This window comes from Mus pahari, chromosome 1 (genome assembly GCF_900095145.1).
Source record: "Mus pahari chromosome 1, PAHARI_EIJ_v1.1, whole genome shotgun sequence".
NCBI lineage: Eukaryota > Metazoa > Chordata > Mammalia > Rodentia > Muridae > Mus > Mus pahari.
In genome coordinates, this window is record NC_034590.1 from 7,766,235 (window position 1) to 7,773,146 (window position 6,912).

Sequence of the window (6,912 nt, forward strand, 5' to 3'; positions counted from 1 at the left end):
GATGGTTATGAGCCACCATGTGGTTGCTGGGATTTGAACTCCGGACCTTCGGAAGAGCAGTCTGGTGCTCTTACCCACTGAGCCATCTCACCAGCCCCCCACACTCGGTCTTGAAGGCACCACATTGCCAGGTCTCCAGCCACCTCTGGTCTCCTTCATTTTGCAGAGGTCTTCTCACAACTGGTCGCCAGAACTTCCACCTAGGTCCCTTCAGCAGGGACCCTTGTGCAGGCTACTGGCTATGCCTACTGTTCCCATTTCTCTGGCATCCCTTCCAATTCTCCTGGAACATACCCACCATCTCAGCAGGAGAGGCATTTATTTCCTAACCCCACTCACTCCCAGGCTCCCAGTCTGCTCTCCCTCTCTTGTAGGGCTCATAACAACCTAGATATTTATGCTAGTGTCACAACTCGGTGGTAGAGCACTTGCTTAGCACACACGGGGTCCACTGCAGTAAGGAAACAACCTGGGCACCCCTTCTCAAGCCTAGACTCCCCTGGGCATCAGTTCTTTTTAACAATGGCTTTGCCTGGCATAGACTGGAGTGATGAATGACAGAGAAGTCTCTGTCCCACAAGGATAAGGACTGCCACCCCCTTTCCTCACCTTGTCTTCAGGGCCTGGCACAGTGACGGATATCTAATACATACTCAGTCAACACTCACTGGGGGCTGAATGAAGGAGACAGTCAAGCGGGCTGTCTCTGGGAGTGTGAGACAAGAGTCATTTGACCCCACATTTCAGTGATGACAATTGTAGTTTAGTTCAAATAAATGCCACTCACCAGAACAAGCTGGGTTTGGCAGGAGACAGAAAACATACCCTCACTGTCACCAGACAACACCCCCTGCCCAGCACCAGCTCCCCCAAAGTAGGGTCTTCTAGATATGGAATAAGAATGCAAGCCCAGGCTGCATTTACTCATCAGCCTGGGAAGGCAGCTGTGTTGACACCCCCAGGCCCCCGTCGGGAATCTGGTAGTCTGTGATTTCCTGAAAGGTAGTTCTGAGGGTAGGCCCAGGGCTGTCTACTGCTACACAGCCTTCCCCAGTTTCCCCAACAGCATTAAGGCTCTTCTGAATTCCTAACCACCCGCGATCAAGTCCCAGCGAGTCTGTCTACAACCCAAGATCACAAATGACAGGTAGTTTCGCAGAGGGCAAAAGTCACAACATCTTTACACTACCGATTTGTAAGTCACATCCTCTGCCACAGTGATTTACTGACCGGAGGGTCGCTTACCCTTCAGCCAATAAGAAATGAGCTGATGTCTCCAGTATCATCTGCCACCTGAGCTCAGGCAGCTGTCCCCAGGTTACCTGAGCCAGTGAGTCTCCTCTGTTTGGGGGCAGCTTTTTCCTTGGGAGGAAAAGACGCAGCTGCTCTCAAGCCAGACACGTCTAGAAATCGGTTCCAAGGGCAAAGCACCCAGGATCCTCTGGTCACCACCATGTCCCACGGAAGCATCCTGACACTGAGGCCACATATGCATATAGGCAACACCTTTACTCATCTGTTTTATTTTTGGCCATTCCCTCTGCAGAGCCTTCCTGACCTCCTCCGGCCAGCATTATATAAACCTCCTTTTAGAAGACTCATTTCCTTCTGATTAACACAGAGGCTGGGCAATGGTTCCCTATGTTTACTGACTATAATTTGTTCTGCTGTATGGGCAAACCGGAGAGATGGGAATACGTGGGCATTAAAATGGTTATCTGACTCCAGGTGAGTGGCAGGCAAGAGGCAAGAAAGTCAGATGGTGACCACCAGCCCTCAGGGGGTCACAGCAGCATTCTCCCACCACATACACCCAACACAACGGCAATCACAGCCCCTAGTGCCAACTTCTCTTCTATCAGCAAAACCACAAAGAGCAATGGCTGGAACGAACTCAAGACAAGTGCAGGGAAGCAGCCAGTCCCGTATTTCCAATCAGAGGCGTCTGATGCTCCCCCTTGTAAGTGAATGGAAGGTAAATTCTGAGATGAACCTGCCAAGCATGCTTGCCCAACAACCATGGGGCTCAGGGGGTGGGGGGATAGTTAACTGAACTTTCCCAGACTTATTAGCTTACATAAACAGAGATTTGAATAAATGTTTAAAAAATGAAATTCCCTTGGTACTGTGTAATCAGTAAATGTTCATTATGGAAACACAGCGGATATGCATAAAATTTCCCAAGTGATATTCCAGCTACAAGATAGAAAAGGCATCTCAAACAGAGAACATCCTGGGTCAAACAAGCCAGCTCTTTTCTCCTGGCTGGAGCCGGAGGAAAATAGATTTCATTTTGCCCACTCAGGGAATTTATAAATGAGCACACACACCCCCATCCGTGACTGATTGATGTCTCTCTATAAATAATTAATCCTTGACCTTGCTTTGAGAAAGCCTTGACTTTTTAAATTTGGGGTCTTTTAAAAAAAAATCAATAGCCGGGGACCACAATTCACTCCCATAAAGTCTGATTCCTGGTAAATAAATAAATAAGTTGTACCATTCATGTGTCCCAAGTGACTCCGCCAAACAGTGGGATAGGGGTCAGACTTTGAGGTTTTCTGCGTTCAAATGCGATTGCATTATTGATCAACCCGTTTTGATTCAGTCTTTCCAGGGTCTGACTGGCACCTCTGCTGTGTGTCACTTCTTCTCGGAGCCAATCTGCCAGAGCCCCCAGAACGTCTACACTCTCCTCAAGAGGCTCCCGGCCTGCCTGTGGGTGGAGAGGATGGCTTGATTAAGAGAGAATGGACGAGAAGGTGCGCACCTGTAATCCTGCCTTCCAAGGCTGAGGTCAGGCCTGCTTGGGCCACAGGGTGAGACCCTGACTAAAAAGAATAGAAAGCTCTTCTATGAAAGCCACCGTCCCTCCCTCATTCTTTCCAACATCACTTTTGGGACAGGGACAGATCAGGAGATGCTGTGGTGGTAGGTCATTTTTAAGGAGAGTTCTTCAGGGCAAAGGTTGTTCTGTACTAGGGTGGGACTTAAGACAAGGCTTCCTACCTACCAGTAAACGGTCAAGGTGAACCCAAAGAAAGTGGGCTTGGTGGCAGAAGCTCATGCCTGTGAGTGTGGAGGATGGTGGGGAAAGAGTTAACCTGTCTTTTACCCCTTTACCCACCTCTGCCATCTGGAGCTACGTCTTCTCCCACTTGGCCTGCTGCCTGGCTACATCCATAGATACAGAGAGCCCCAGAAGCCTGTTCCCCTTAGAACCAATCACGCTTGGGGTCCTGCTGGGAGGCGGCTCAGAGATGCATCTCCGGTGATGCCGAAATGGCTGCAGGACAGACTGTTCCAAGATCCGGACCGGTATGCCCGAAATCCAGGGCACAGTTCCCCGACTGTTACAGCCCCAGGTGAGGGCCGCAGGGTCCAGAGACAAGATATACAACTAAAGTTAGGATTTGGAGTACTGCGCGGGAAATAGAGAGAGGTCACTTGATGCCCAAGCGCCACCTCTGACCCTGCCCAAACCAGAGAACGCACATTCTCCTGGCTAGGCCGGAGTACGAGCAAAACAGACACACGCAGCCGCTGAAGTTGCAACTGCTGCTAGCTAGAGCTGGGCTCGGTCCCGCCGTAAAGCGGATCATTTCACCGTCCCCTATCCCCAGCCGCCGGAGGCTCCGACTCCCGCACTCGGGGACACACGCATGCACACACCTCCTTGCGATCGCTGACGCACGCACACTCGCCGGGAGCACAAAACAGGTCGGGGCCCTAGAGAGTTGAGGGGTGGAGATGCACGCGATGGAGCGATGGAGCGCGGGGACACCTTACGTCTCCTGGTAGGGAGCCAAGGTCGCTTGTAACTTCCCCTTTCGCCCTACGCGCCCCAACTGGCCTCTAAGTCCCAGTTCCAAGCGCACGCCAAAGCCTCGGCGCTCTGGACGCTCCAGCCCGGCCCTTCAGCACTCGCCGCTCAGCGCCCAAAGCAGCTCACATGCACCCAGCATCCAGGGCTAAGAGGAGAAGCGAAGGGTCCTCGGGGAGAGCCCTAGGAGAGAGAGGCAATTCTCAGGCGCGGAGAAAACCAAGAATCCAAAGTCTAATTAAAGTTCCCACTCACGGGGGCTGGTCCCCAAAGTATCGCCAGACCCAAGCACCGCATGCCCCAACAGCACCTGCAGCTTAAGACTCCGAACCATGTCTAGTGGCGGGGTTTGCGCTCAGAACGGTCCGGGCTTCATCCTGGGATTTCCAGGGACATCCCTTCGGGTGAACTACCAGCATAGAGAGGGAACAGGGGTGATGTGAGGCGCAGCCACTTACCTGGCACAGCCAGCGCTCTCCAGGCCACCGGTTCCTCCAGTCCGGCGCTGTTCTTGGCGGCGGGAGAATCTTCCTCCCGAGCTCTTGGGAAGCAAGAAGGATCTCCGCCCCAGTTCGGGCCAGGCTGCGTCTCTTTCTCGGTGTAGCCCAAGGTGCGGGGAGTGGGCGATCGGCGTAGAGTCGGCGACCGGAGCGCGCGGGAGAGGTTGCGGCGGCGTGCTCCTATTGGATCTTCTGCACCGGGTGCGACCCCTGTCTCTGCCGCCACCGCCCGGTCCTGTCTCTTCACCGCGGTGGCACCGGATCCCGCTCACGCGCCGGGAAGGCTCCCAGCGAAGTGCGAGCGAAGCCTCCGGCAAGGCTGGAAATAGCGCCGCGCCCGCCCGGCGCCCCGCCCCCAGTCCGGGCCCCGCCCCACGGTGGAAAGAAGCGATCCTGGTGGCAGGGCAGAGATGGGGAAAATCTCTTCCCTGATCGTTCAGCCCTCTCGGGAGCTCACGGGCGCCACGCCCACGCGCGCTCTGCGGCTCCCGCGGCCCCACTGGCCGCGCGCTCCGTAGGAACTGCCGCTGGGCGCGGTCGGGCGGCAGCGGGGGGTGGGGCGGTATTGGCGCGGGTTGCGCCCAGCTAGGGGATCCCCGAGTGCTGGACTCTGGTCTGCTGCTTGGCTCCACTCCGCAGCTTCTTAGCTGCCACTGCCCCAGTGGCAACACTGAGTAACCCTGCGCTGACCTAGGGAAAAAGAGAAGGCGCTAGCAAGCAGGGTCTTAGACCCAAAGCTGAGCGGCCGCGGGGCTTGCAAAGGGATTGGTGTGCAGAAAAATTCAGGTAGGTTCCCAGGCTACAGTCCGCGTGGAATTTGGACAAGGCCTTGTCTCTTGTTGACACTCACCATCAAATTTCTGGGTCTCAGTTAACCACAAGTGCTCAGTGACCCGGATTCTCACTTAAGAACTTCATCCTTAAGCGTCGGTCTGGCACCAGCTGGAAGGCTGAAGCAAGCAACCTCTCCCCTCCCTCCATATCCAGAATTAAAAGAGTGGGGAAGTCCCCGACCCACAGCCACACAGTACAAGTGTAGAACCGGGACTCCAGGGCTGTGGATTCAAATCTTGATTTTTCCAGAGACGAGAAGCCCCGACCTGCAGGGGGCAATCAGACACTAGGAGGAAAGGCTGGGTGCACATCCAGTAACCATTCTCAGCTGTGCCAACCAGTAAACAAGCCTGGTCTTGAAGGGACATACAGAATAAAATTAAACAAACAAACAAACAAACTGCAAAGAAGCATCCAGTAAAACAGAGTGGTGGTCGTGGCCTCTCCCTTCCCTGAGTGGACTGGTTGGTTGGTTGGTTGGTTGACCCAACTCCATCCCAGATGGGTGATGAAATTAAAGCCTGAGGTGGATCTGTGACCTTTGAGTGACCAGATAAGGGTGTGGCAGCCCTGATAAGGATCAGAGCCACTAACACTAGAGATGTGGAGGGCAAGGGAGTCTCACACTAGCAAGCTTGAAAGGCCTGAATGGTCATGGGGCTTCTTCTTTAACGACCGCTGTGAACTCAGAGGATCCAAGGATCCTCTTCAGGGCAGGTGAGATGGCAACCAAGCATATGGTGGCCTTCCTTCCATTGTTTCTGTTTTTGAGATAGGTTCTCTCTGTGTAGCCCAGGCTGTCCTCAAGCTTGCTGTGTAGCCCAGGCTGACCATGAACACATGATCTTCCTTTCTCGGCCTCTAAGCGCTGGGGTTACAGGCATGTACCACAGCACCCAGCTACCTTTTATCCATTTTTACTTTTGCAACAATGAAGTATGTGTTAGAGATGCCACTAAGGTGCTACTGTCAACAAATCTGGGTGTGGGGGGAGTGGAGCTGGAGTTGGCCCACGTATCCCATGTTTCAAAGTGGAATGCCAGGGTACTGTCTTTGGAGCTCAAGATGGTCCGAGGCTCGGGCTGTGCTGTGACCTGTACATCTCCTCTGGCTGTACAAGTTACTCGTGGGAAGGAAGGTTCGAGTATATGTCCCCTTAGTCAAGTTCAATTGAGCGTGATGCATTCGAGGGACAGGAGTGGAGAGTCGGGAGGAATGGGACAGTAGAAACCTCAAGCTATGTCCAAACACTGTCAGAGCAGAGTAGAAGAGATAGAAACAAAGAAGGGAATGGGTAAAAAGCTACCTGCCTTCCAGCCAGCTGAGGCTACAGTCCCCATGCCTTTGTGGCTCCTCCACCTCCAGAGTGCCACACCACCCACAGTCCTGGCCACAGCTCCACTGAGCAGTTAGCAGTGCATTCTGCATCTGTAGCCAGGCCTGAGCTATCAGAGGGATTTGGTCTCAGAAACCTGATGGTCAAGAGAACCTCTTCAGCGGTGTGCACCCTTTGGAGGGTATGTACACACACACACACACACACACACACACACACACGTGCGCGCGCACGCTCCTATTTATGTCGACCCTCATGCATGTCATGCACGTGTTTGCACACACTGGCCAGTGGGGAGATGATGGGAACCTCCATCCCCAGCACATTGTCTTTGGACAGCAAGTGCCTTCATAGAACAAGGTTACATGGCGTTATTCCCTAGAGCCAGTTCACACAGGCTTCCCTATGACTGGGAAGCA

The 6,912-nt window shown here is 53.6% G+C and overlaps 1 protein-coding gene across 1 annotated transcript in view; it reads right to left on the bottom strand.

Moving 5' to 3' along the window:
* Positions 1 to 4,596, bottom strand: part of Chst8 (carbohydrate sulfotransferase 8) — a 138,825-nt gene extending 134,229 nt beyond the window's left edge. Inside the window, exon 1 of the mRNA XM_021208677.2 lies at positions 4,282 to 4,596. The gene's annotated coding sequence lies outside the window, so the exon portion shown is untranslated. The remainder of the gene's footprint in view (positions 1 to 4,281) is intronic.
* Between the last annotated feature and the right edge of the window lie 2,316 nt (positions 4,597 to 6,912).